The sequence below is a fragment of the Macaca mulatta genome, chromosome 12, assembly GCF_049350105.2.
Source record: "Macaca mulatta isolate MMU2019108-1 chromosome 12, T2T-MMU8v2.0, whole genome shotgun sequence".
Lineage (NCBI taxonomy): Eukaryota > Metazoa > Chordata > Mammalia > Primates > Cercopithecidae > Macaca > Macaca mulatta.
Genome location: NC_133417.1, coordinates 94495609 through 94508081, shown reverse-complemented (window position 1 = coordinate 94508081; position 12473 = coordinate 94495609).

Below are 12473 nucleotides of genomic sequence, written 5' to 3'. Positions count from 1 at the left end.
CTCCCTGAGTTGGTTAGTCCAATTCCTGACCTAAGCCAACCTAGAAGAAAACAGAACAAAAGCAGATCTCTTTCGGGAATAAAGTTAACTGCATATGATTATATTCTGTTTGTTAAATATGCACACTTCCTTGTGTATTCATGGACTTTGGTCCCAGTAAATGATCTTTGCAAAAAATGTCGTGGGCACATCCTACCTACACTGAATGACATTCTTTGACAGGCAGGTTGCTAGTTGCCAACTGCAGTGTTTTGTTTCCAGCTGTTTCCCAACCCGTATCTTTCCATTGGCTGTAATGAAAAGACTAGAGCATGCTGATGAAGCCTAAAAGCAATTCCAAGGAGGGGAAGTGAATAAATTAGATCATAGAATTGGATTTAGAAAGGTTTCCATGGGCTGAAATGAGCAGCAAAATCTAAGCAGATGCAATTCTGTGGAGAGAGAAGACAGGTCTAAGTACTTGAACACAGTATATCAGTAAAGAGGGGAACATACTTGTCGTAAGGTATTTGAAGGGCTGTTATTAAGAGTGTCTAAGCCCAAAGTCCATAGACCATTCATAGGCCTTCAGAACCCTGCAATTCCCCAAAAGATTGTAAAAGTTTTTATTCATGTCTAAATTTTTTTTTTTCCTGGAGATGAGGCCTGTCTTTTTTATTTAATGCTCAAAATAAGAAAAATCAGATTAAACCTAAAAGTTATAACTAGGGAAAATAAAAGGCAGCTGCAGATCGATTTAGTTTCAATGTGAGGAAGAAATTTCTGACATTTAAAGTTGTTCAAACATGGAATGAGCTACCATGGGAGGTTTCAAATTTCTAGGCCATTTGGCAAGAATATCATAGAGGGTATTTAAGCAACAGTGAGTGGTGAAATGTGTTTACGTTTCTATAAAACAAACAACTGTGCACATAGAGAGAATGCCTCAGTAAAATTAATGTGAATTCTGGTAGAGTTAGGAATTCTCAGAGCACTGAGGCACTGAACCAAGAGACCACAAGTGATGACAAGAATTGCGGGTAGTGGGGGTGTTGGGGGTGCATTTGCCTCCTTTGGGCAGATCCTGGTTATTGATAATTAGACAAAAAAGACAGCCTAGTGGTTTCATTTTGCCTTTGCACTGTTGGAGGACTTGCTCTACACCTGGGTCGTTTATGGTTATTTAATAAAGCACTCACAAACAGTTACAATGGGGAAGTTGGTAGAAAAATAAAGGTGAGGGTATAGTGGTTAAGACCATGGACTGGGGAGATAGGCTGCCTGAATTTCACTTCTGCCTCTCTTTTTACTAGCTGTGTGTGACCTCAAAGAGATTGTATAGCCACTCTGTGCTTCATTTCCCCAGATGTGAAATGAGAATGAGACTAGTACCTACATTATATATTGGAAAATAAATACAAAAAATCATGTGAAGAATTAAAAACCATGCTCAAGAATGGTTAGCTATATGACTGTTGTGGTTTCCAGTTATTGAATGAAGATATTTGAATTATATTACAAACTGTCGTTTATTTGCTGTATGATGTAGGGAAAATGCCTTATCTCCCTGGCTTCATGCTTCCCACCTATAAAATGGTGAACACATTTACGTTGCATGGAGATAATATCCAATTTAGTACTGGCTTTAACAAGTAAAAAAGTTAAAGTACCCCTAAAGGTCTTACTTAGAAAGCAGAGTTCAACCATGATTTTTTATAAGTTTAGGCTTATAGTAGCACGTTAATTTTTAGTTTGGGAGCAGTGCTTTAGCTTAGATTTTGAAATCATCAGCAAAGTGTACTATCTGCACTATCATCAAGTTTTGTCAGAGCCTCACCCATGTTTTAAATCTGCTGTCTCTAGACCTCTACCCAAAACTTTTTATTTGAACGTCTTAAGGTATATTTTGTATCTGAAGATTTCATGGGCTTCACAGTAATTCCTGAGTTGGCCACCACCTAGAGCTGTGATTCCCAGATCTAGAGAGTTCTGCCTCCCAAGCAGTTGGAGCCTTGGATACCTCCTATCCGATGACTGATCCTCCTTTGCTTGAATCTTTAGGAAAAGAGAGCACTTGCCAATTGACTAGGAGTTCATCACACTTTATAGTCTATCTAAAGTTTTCTTTTCTTTTCTTTTTTTTGAGATGAAGTCTCGCTCTTGTCCCTCAGGCTGGAGTGCAATGGTGTGATCTCGGCCTCCCAAAGTGTTGGGAATAGGCCTGAGCCACTGTGCCCGGCCTGTTTAAAGTTTTCTTTTCATCTTAAAATGCATTGTATATATGTACTCAATGTGTAAGAATGCATAAATCCTTAGTTAATAACTGATGCAGCTTCACATTAAGGGCTTTGCCTTTAAATTTAACTTCAAATGCTAAATTAGTAGTGTGGGCAAGCACACATCAATAAAGTCTGTTGGTTTGGACTCTACTATTTTGAAGTTCATCATAATTGGCTAGACTGTGTACATTTGCTAAATAAGTTGTCATCTTTATAACACAAATTAATAGCATGCCCAAACATTTAAGAAGCTTAGAACGAACTGCTTTTAAGGACCTTGAAGTACTGTATAAACAACTACTGAAATGCTAATTATAATTTAGTCTTATCTATTTATCACATTTTTTTTCTTGAGAGGAATCAGAGACTGAAGGGGTTGACGTGGTCAACCTTCAAATCTGGGTTCCTGGCATTCCTTGAAAAGAATGATTTTATCAGGTACTTATCTCCTGGCCAGGCTTTTGGGTTTTTGTTTTTTGGTTTTTTGTTTTGTTTTGTTTTTCTCACCTGCCTGTCCTGCTTGAGCTGCCATTTTCATTTATTATTCATGCAAAGTATTTGAGAGCTAGTCCATGCTGATTTGCAGATGTCAGATTTTCTTCAGGCCATTCAACTTCCTTGGTGTGTTTGGGAAATCTGCCTTCTATTTGTTGTGTTGGGTTAAAAGTAAAATAATCAGGAAGGAGACAGCCCTTCATGAGGCTTTCCTTCATTACTAGGAAACATCTCTGGGACAGCCCTGTCAAGCCACTGCAACCTGGTGCTCTTAAAGAACTCAAAGTCCTGAAGCTCCCCTGCTTCTTGCTCCGCCGGCGTTGCAGACCCTCTGTTCCCTCTGTTGTATGTGACTTTCCTCCTCAGAAGGGCACCACAGTTTAAAATTTTGTTCTTTGAACATTTCCTTTCCCAAAGTTCAAAAATGATTAAAAGACAATTTTTCATCTTGTTTTCAAAAATGGAGGAGCTGTGACTTCAAACTCTTAGATATAAACTTTCTTCTCAATGTGGAAGCAACTTGAATTTTAGGATTAAAATCCAATCTTCAAATAACTACAAAATCAGGGAAAATAAGCCCCTCTCCTTCTCCTTTGCACCCAAAAATCCAGCCATATTGACCTTTTCATGGATCCCCAGTTGCTGTCCAGAAATGCATTCTGCCTTGGAGGAGCTTGCATTTGGGTGAAGGATCCAATCAGAAAAATAGATTCTCATGAAGGAAGATGACTTTATGAGAGTAATTCAAAGTACATGCTGGTGAGGGGAGCACCTGTCACAGCTCAATGGGGGCAGTGCACGGGTCTCCTTTCTGGGGAGGGGATGTTTGAGCCAACTTCTGAAGGAGAAGGCCTTGAGGATCCCTCACACAGAGGGTTGGGGTCTGTGAGAGGAGAAGAGAGGCTTTCCAGGGCAAAGGTAGGGTGCATTTCTGGATTATTGTGTCTATCACAGTGTCCGGCTAGTCCTCAGATTATGTTTGTAGCATGAATAAGTTTGCAGCATTATCGAGAATTATAATCGGGCCATTCTAAAAGTATTAACAAAATTAGTGTAGATTGCAGAAATGGCAAATTTAGAGAGCTCATCATTAGGCAAGTACTCTGAAATAGAAGAGAAAGTTAAGGTTATTTAACTTATAGTAAAATTCCATTAAAATGATATCACAATAAATTACAAAAATGTAATAAAAATAATTTAACAGAATTAATGCAAAATGTAAATACTAAAATTATTGTTGTCTTTTTATAACAGATGTGATTTATTTAAGTAGATAGACTATCTCATACATGGCTTGAAAAGTGCTGTCTGGTAAAGGTTTTTCTTTATTTTAACTCGGCTTATGAGACAGGAACTTTCATGGCTTTTGAAAATTACTTCTTTTAAAATGAAACCTCTAATCCAAAAATAAAGCATTATAGATTGACATTTTTGAAATAAGTTTTTATTTTCAGGAATTTCATAGGAATGAAGTGAATTTATACTTCAAAAGATAAAACTAAAATAAAGTTATAATAAAACACTATGACCAAGACTAGTTAGAATTAGTGAACCATCTGAATTAATAAAATATTAAAAATAAAATTAAAATTAGCCTATGTCTAAATTACCTGAAATTTTCGACTAGAGAAAAGACTGACTTAGTGAGAAGTTGATAATTTTTAAAGGTGAATGTGTGTGTGTAGGGGGTGGGGGATATTTGAATATAATTTTTTACTTCATAAGTGCAAGTTAATTTAAAATGATTTTAAACCCACATTGTAGACATGGGAGTGCTATTAATATATGTGGAATTACAAGTCCAAAGAAAATATTCAAAGTTGCAATGTTGTGATTAGCAACCCAGTGAAACCACAAAGTGCTCCCACATCATCAACATTTCTGCAACGGGATTCTTTGCTTGGCAGGTCTTAGGAATGATTGCTCAGTCTTGTGACTGGCTTTCTATCCTCCACATTGACCCGAGACAACATAAAATAAAAATATTCACCAACCACGTGATGAATTTGTAAACAACACACAGGCATTTTTCTGCTGTAATTTTATGACTGGCACAACTTGGGTAGAGTTTGGGGAAAAACAGGTGAGAAGAAAGAAAGGAAAGTGAAGGATAACCATACTCTGGGAAGGACTAATAGACGGAGGTGGAAAAGGCAAAGATAAAGTTAGGCGTTTACTTTGTCGTACCACTTGAGCACTGCATCTAGCTTTTAAACCCTTACTGTGTCTTGAATGCAGCTGATTTCACAGAGTGGAACCTCCCGATCTGGCCAATTTGGCTTCCCATCTTCAAATCCTCTTACTAGAAAGAATGATTTTAAGAGCTGTGATGGGCAGGGAACTTGCCAACCTTGGGTTCTGTAGGGAAAATTGAGAAATTTATAGTGATTCCCATTCTCCATCTGGGCTCTTGATTCTTCCAGGCAGTCCTTTATTTATTTTTAGTTTCTTTTCTTTTTCTATGCTAAGATAGTTTCAAATGTTTTCAATTTTCCTGTAATTCTTTATCCTACTCATTTTCTCATTTTGACTGTATGATGTTACCTCTGAAGTCATGGATAAAATAAAGCCCATTATTTCCCTTCTCTATCTTTCCAGTATTTATAATGTCACCCACCACTACCTCCTCCCATCTCATGTCCCTGAGCTAATCCTTCCCCTCCCGCTTTAGGCCTTTGTTGAGTCAGTTATTTGTGACTTCATATTCATATTTTATAGTTGTCTCCTCCCCCTTTAAAACAAGCCAAAAAAAGACTAAAAGAATCTTCTCTTGATTCTGCCTTTACCACAAATTACTGCTTTGTCTCTTCTTCCCTTTGAAACCAAAATTTGTATAAGATTTATCTGTATTTGCTCTCTTACCTTTGTGATCTTTTAATGCAAACTGACTTCTATCTCCACAACTTCTTAGAAAATGACCTTGTTAGAATTACCAGTAGTTGTATAATTGACAAGTCCAGAACCGCTTTTTCAGTCCTCACTTTTCTTGACCTCTTTGTAAAATCAACACTGTCACTCAATTTTTTTCTTTGCAACTAGGGGTTGTGCTGTGTAAACATTGGCATCCTTTATTCTTATTCAATGCTCTCTCCCTAAATTAGTTATTTCATGCATTTCCATAGCATCAACAATTACCAATGTGTCGTCACCTGCTAATACCAAACTTACTACTCCCACATTAACCCCTCTTTTGAGTTCCGTTTATATTTTAAGGACAGTGCTTTGACATCCATGTGATCATGGACAATTTATGTAAGTTTTCTAAACTCTTAGCTTTATTATCTGTAAAATATTGTTTTAAGATTAGCTAATCTAATCTGTCATGTTCCAGAGATAATAAAGGCCAATGAATATTGTTCTTATTGCTAATAAATGTTTTGTTGAATAGTGATGGTGAAAGGTGGCTTTAGTGAGCATGATGGGGGTAGTTGTGGAGGAAGCTGGAACAGAAGATTGCCAAAGAGAGGAAGCACCACATTTTGCTTAAAGGTGAACTAATGCTGTAGAATAAAAACAGGGTGTGACTGTGCTGGTGACAAGGATGAAGATAAGCAAAAATGAGAAAGCAGAAATAGCTTCGAACTGAGTGTTTTAAAATGCTGAGTAGGCCGGGCGCGGTGGCTCACGCCTGTAATCCCAGCACTCTGGGAGGCCGAGGCGGGCGGATCACAAGGTCAGGAGATCGAGACCACGGTGAAACCCCGTCTCTACTAAAAATACAAAAAATTAGCCGGGCGTGGTAGTGGGCGCCTGTAGTCCCAGCTACTCAGGAGGCTGAGGCAGGAGAATGGAGTGAACCCAGGAGGCGAAGCTTGCAGTGAGCCGAGGTCGCGCCACTGCACTCCAGCCTGGGGGACACAGCGAGACTCCGTCTCCAAAAAAAAAAATAAAATAAATAAAATAAATAAATAAAATGCTGAGTATTGTTCCATTTAAATACCAACATACTCCAAATAAGAAGACATGGTCTCACATTTTTCTGTTAGTGACTTACTGCTTTCCTTAAATTCATGAATTCAAAGGCATTAATTAAGAAACAAATTGTATATAATCTAAATATACAGTTTGAATGATGCCAAAGGTATACTTTTCAGTGATTTGTTCCATTGAAGCTCAAGTATTATAACTTGAGTATTATAAACATTCATTTATTCATCCATTTAAAAAATTTTTGCATATTATTCTGTGCCAGGCATTGATACATGGTAGTATATATTATAAGGCACAGATGTTGGCCTCAAGATGCATAAGAAGACAGCTGTATCACTAGATAGCACACATGATGGACGTGCAACAGGTAAAAAGGAGACCATTTTGCTCAGAGTAATAAGCAGAACATTCCCTGCCCGGGGCTGGCCCTTTTTGGTCAAGTTGCTCTCAACTCAAGAATGCTAATGAGGTACCTGCCTCAGACATCTCTCCTTGGGTTAGTGTCCTAAAATAGTCTATGGCTCAACTCAAGTCTAGAATCTGCCATATTTTCTTCTTTCTCATCATTAACACTTATTTCTATATCTTTTTCACAGTGGGCTGGTCTCACTGTTCACTGAACCATCCCTTTGCTCCATTTCATTATACTGGCTCTTGAGTTAGACATGCTCCAGGACCTCAGAACGAATCTGAGAATTGTAGGATCTGAGAATTGTAGGATCTGTGGTTCTGATCTCAGGTCTCAGGACAATATTTGAAGATTTGAAGATGTCGAATAAGATTAATGTATTTGCTTGGGCAGTTGCCTGCATTAATAATAAAAATATTTGAAAGTTATTCTGGATTTTTGAAGTTAGAGGTTAAAATGATTGTTTTTCCATTGTTAAAAGATTTAGGGGTAAAATGATACATCTTCAAAAATTTGATTAACTGAACCTATTAATTAGATGTGATGAACTCAAGACTTAAATGTTTTTCTTCTCGACAGGTACTAAACCTTCTGAAGTAGCTGAATCCTGTTCTGATACAAATACCTGATTTTTTAAAAAACATCAGTGCTCCCTGTATTTTGGTCAGGACTCACTGCTGGTACTTGTTCCCACGAACCAACATCCTCTTTCTGAAGGAAGAGCCAATGTTTTCTTCATTTCCGAGGGAACTGATTACAGGGATTGTTTCTATTTTGGTTAGATACATAAACACATTTCTATCGGGGGAGGGGGGAAAGCAGAGCATACCACAGTTGGTGATTTTGCAAAAATGGGGTTGGCATTGGCTAGAGGAAAACAAATTCAAATCTTTATTGTCATTTCCACTGACTCTCAAAAACATTGTTTTAAAGTTAAGAGGAAAAATTAGACTGTTTATTAAAATCCTCTCAATTTCAAACATATGGTAGAATCATAACAAAAGTGACCTATAGGATATTTTGTGGGAATGAGATAATAATTCAGTATTCAGTCAGACATTGCCTTCTAGATAATATTCTCTGCCAACTTTGAGGTTTCTGTGTTTTGGACTACAAACTGTCAAAATCAATGTTTTCATACTTAAAGGATAAAGAATGGAATGGCTTTTCAAGTACCTTTCAGTCGAAGCCTACAGGCTCAGTCTGTGACCATGGTGGTACAGCTGCTGTCTGAGCTTTTTCCTTATTTCAGGATATTATTTTACTTCAAAACCAAGGCCACCCCATTTTACTTCTAACTGTCAAAACAAAGCCCAGCTGTAGCACTGATGTAGGGAGGTGAGGCCAAACAAGGCCAGCAGGGTAAGCTTTTCATGTTCACAAAAGAAGATCAATATTCCCATAGTGTAGCCAATCTAAGAAGTAAGACACTTCATTAGAGGGATTTATTGGAAAATTATAGTTTGATTATTCATTCATTTAACAAATACATATTGACCATTTTCTATGTTGACACAGCCTGTGACCTCACAAAGCTTGCAGTCTAATGACGGAGACTATCAAGTAAACAGGTGTAACAGATAACATTTTGAAAATGCTAAACAGATGTTATTTTAATTCCTGTTAAATAATGATACCCTGCAGCCCCACACCGTGTATACATACAGCTGGACCATACGATTCAAACTTGGGCTAAGGAGGTGGTGTTAAGGGAGGTATGACCTAAGGATGAACAAGAACTGGGGCTAAAGAATGTCAGTTGAAAGCAAATGAAGCTATGAATTCCTAGATGCCAGTGAGAACATTTGAAAAACTGAAAGAACATCATGATGGCTGGGGTGAGAAGGGAAATGGCAGAGGATGAGTATGGAGAAGTGAGTAGAAGCCAGATTATGTAATTTCTAGTAAGCGATTGTATCTGGTATATAGGAGGAATTGAATTTGGTGTACATGGGGAATTGAAAGAAGGCCACTGTGGTAGGAATACCTAAGCAAAGTATTTAAAATCAATCTTATAAGCGGTGTCCTATTTGACCATTAGAGTTTAGTTAATTTATCCAGCTGGGGGAACCAAAAAATAGGTAAGGGTGTTCCTGTGATCCAATTTGGATGAGTGCCCTGCGTGAGCAAGAAAAATAAAGAAGAATTTGAGTGTTTGGTCAAGTTTCCTTTATATCTGAATTGGACTTCTGCTTTGCGTCTAAGCAGACGTCTGTATGGCAGCTCTGAGTATCTCCTCTCTATCTTTACTAGGGCTAGCCTCCTTAAAGGACTGGAAATTAGCATTCATAAGAGGCTTTGAATATGATCCTTGAAAGAACTGTGGCGCCTCATAATGGGGTTAGAGGGAAAGTGGGACAGGTCTATGGGGTACTACACAAGATCGTTACTATTCAGCTATAGGAACTGGAGGTACCCACAGAGCTTAGTCTATGGTATATCTCTAAGAAAATGTGCTGGGATCAAAATCAGAACAAAAAAAAATCAGTTATGCATCCAAAAGTCAAGCAGGAATCCAGGAATAAGATGAAGAGGATCAAAAAGCTTATGAGCAAAAAGGTAGAGGTCTGGAGTTTTTGCAATAAGTGGAGTAATAATGTTTGGGTTCTCCTGTATTGGTGTGTGCTTGCACAAACAGACCTCAGTTAAGATGTAAGGTCATGGTAGATTTGTACAAAAGTGAGGAACACTGTTGAAAGGTTGGTCATTATTAGAACTATCACCTGCAAGAGTCCTCATCAAGGAAAGCCATGGTAAACCAGAGAAGTTACCAAAATCTACCACCCAAAACTGTTGACATTGGGAATTTCTGTCAAGAGAAACCAGTGAAAATCACAGCTAAGAGGCTCAAGATGGAAGTGGCCTCTGAAAGGCGAGATAGAGGATCAGGCTGGAAGACCACGTGGCTCAGTGGTCTGTATCCAATGTTTTCTAAAATTCCAATAAAAGTCATTCTTGATATAAGGACAGAAATAAAGATGGAGAGGAATTGGGAAACAGATTCTTGGCAGGATCTTAGACCAACTGTTACAGAATTAAAATCTGTCCTTGGACTCTTGGAAAAAGGTCAGAACAAAGATTGCTCCATAAAGCCAAGAAATGTGTGATGTCCTTTATCATTGCTTTTTGGTTTGTAAACTGGCAGATTAGAAATGAGTTGCATTCCAAGTGGATCACCTGAGGTGAGGAGTGCAAGATCAGCCTGGCTAACATGGTGAAACCCTGTCTCTCCTAAAAATATAAAAATTAGATGGGTGTGGTGGTGTGTACCTGTAATCTCAGCTACTTGGGAGGGTGAGACAGGAGAATCACCTGAACCCAGAAGACGGAGGTTGCAGTGAGCTGAGATTACACCACTGCATTCTAGCCTCTAGCCTGGACAACAAAGCTAGACTCTGTCTCAAGATAAAAAGAGAGATGCTTTCAATGGTGACCTAATGGACTTTTGCATCCTAGTCATTTAAAAAATTAATGCATATCTTTTATTGATCGTAAGTTTTCTTCCTATGTGATTTTGCTTATCCCCAAGCAGAAAATATATTTATGCAGGAGTCATTTATTTAGAGTCAGAAACAAAGCCATCTGGAGAATGTCTGACAGGGTGTTTTCTTCTTCTTTTTTTTTTTTTTTTAAGGTCCACTACATGAGTTAGGCTTAGTTATTTAAACTCACATCTGAGCCATCAATTTGTTTTAAATCAAGGAAAATATATGAAATTGTTAAAATGGGGAACTAAACATCGCTGAGTCTTAAGTTTTCAAGTGGAAACACAAGCACGTGAAGTAACCCTCACATGTTCTTTTAATAGGCTTATTTCCTTCAAGTATATTGTTTATCTTTTTGTAAAAAAGAATTAAAGTTGTATTGCAAAATGATTTTATTGTCAGGATTCAAATAAAGTCAAGTTGGCTAAAATTTAAATAACATTTTTAAAAATTCAACTTTTAAGACATTATAATGATGTACATAGAATAGGAGGAGAAAGCAGCTTCGGCTAGGCTAAAAGTCATAAATGAAAACAAAACATCTGATTTTCTTGGTAGTCAGGGCAAAAATAAATCGTGTTGGATTATATGTTTCTCATTATCTAATCTAAGGAATTATACTTTTCTATCAAAGTGGATGTTTTGTTTTCCCCAACACTAAAGAAAAAGAAATCCCTGATTTAAAAAACTCATTATATATGAGACACTTAATAATATAGAAGACAACAAACACATTTTATTCATACTTTAAAGATGCAGAAAAGGTCTTCATATGGCTATTTCTTATGAACAACCCTTTCTAAAATAGAAGATAAAATGTTAAGTTACATTCGTGAAAGTGTCTGTGTTAGAGTTAGTAACGGGATTTTAAAAATGTGATCTGATTGCCATGGTGGCAAACTGTTGAGAAGCTGGAGGAATGAATGCCCTTCTCATGATTTGGATATCTTAGATGAGTTTATGAGCGGAGGAGCAGAGAAGGGAATTCATAACCAAGCCTGCTCCTAAAATCATAGGATTATGGATTGTAGATTAATAGGAGCTCATCGCATAACCACTCTTTGTGTAGAAAGCAAAGTCAGCCTTCTGTTGGGCAAATCCAAGAGCCTTTTGCAAACTCCTGCCCAGATGGCAATTCCTACTACATTTTCATAGAAGTGGATTGCCAAAAAAAAAAAAAAAAAAAGCAGATTTGGAAAAAATTAACGATTGTGGTTTTCATATAGTGAATTGGCTACTGGCATGTTATTTGAAAAGAATATAAAGTATTCATTGACTATCTGAATAAAGACTGTTTAAACTATCACTTTCCAGCTCATATGGTGGGGTAGCCTATTGACACAGCTGTCTTAACCTTTGCATGGCAAAATATTTGCTTAAAAATGAACATTCCTCATCACCATTTTGCTTAGAGGCATATCTAAGCAAAATTGGTACAGACTGCGGTAAGAATTGGCTTTGTATTCGATTTTATTTGAAACTGTTTATTGAGGTAGTCATAGATTCACATTCAATTTAAGAGATAATACAGAGAGACTCCTTTTATACTTTCCCCAGTTTCCCAAATGGTAGCATTTTGCAGAACTGTAGTGTAATATCACAACCAGGACATTGACATTGACACAATCCCCTGAACTTATCCGAATGTTCTCAGTTTTAGTTGTACTCGTGTGTGTGTGCATGTGCATGTAGTTCTATGCAATTTTATCACATGTAGGTATCCCGTATTTACTATTACTGTATTCGTCTGTTTTCATGCTGCTGATAAAGATATACCTGAGACTGGGCAATTTACAAAAGAAAGAGGTTTAATTGGACTACAGTTCTACGTGTTTGGGGAGGCCTCACAATCATGGTGGAAGGCAAGGGGGACCAAATTACATCTTACGTGGATGG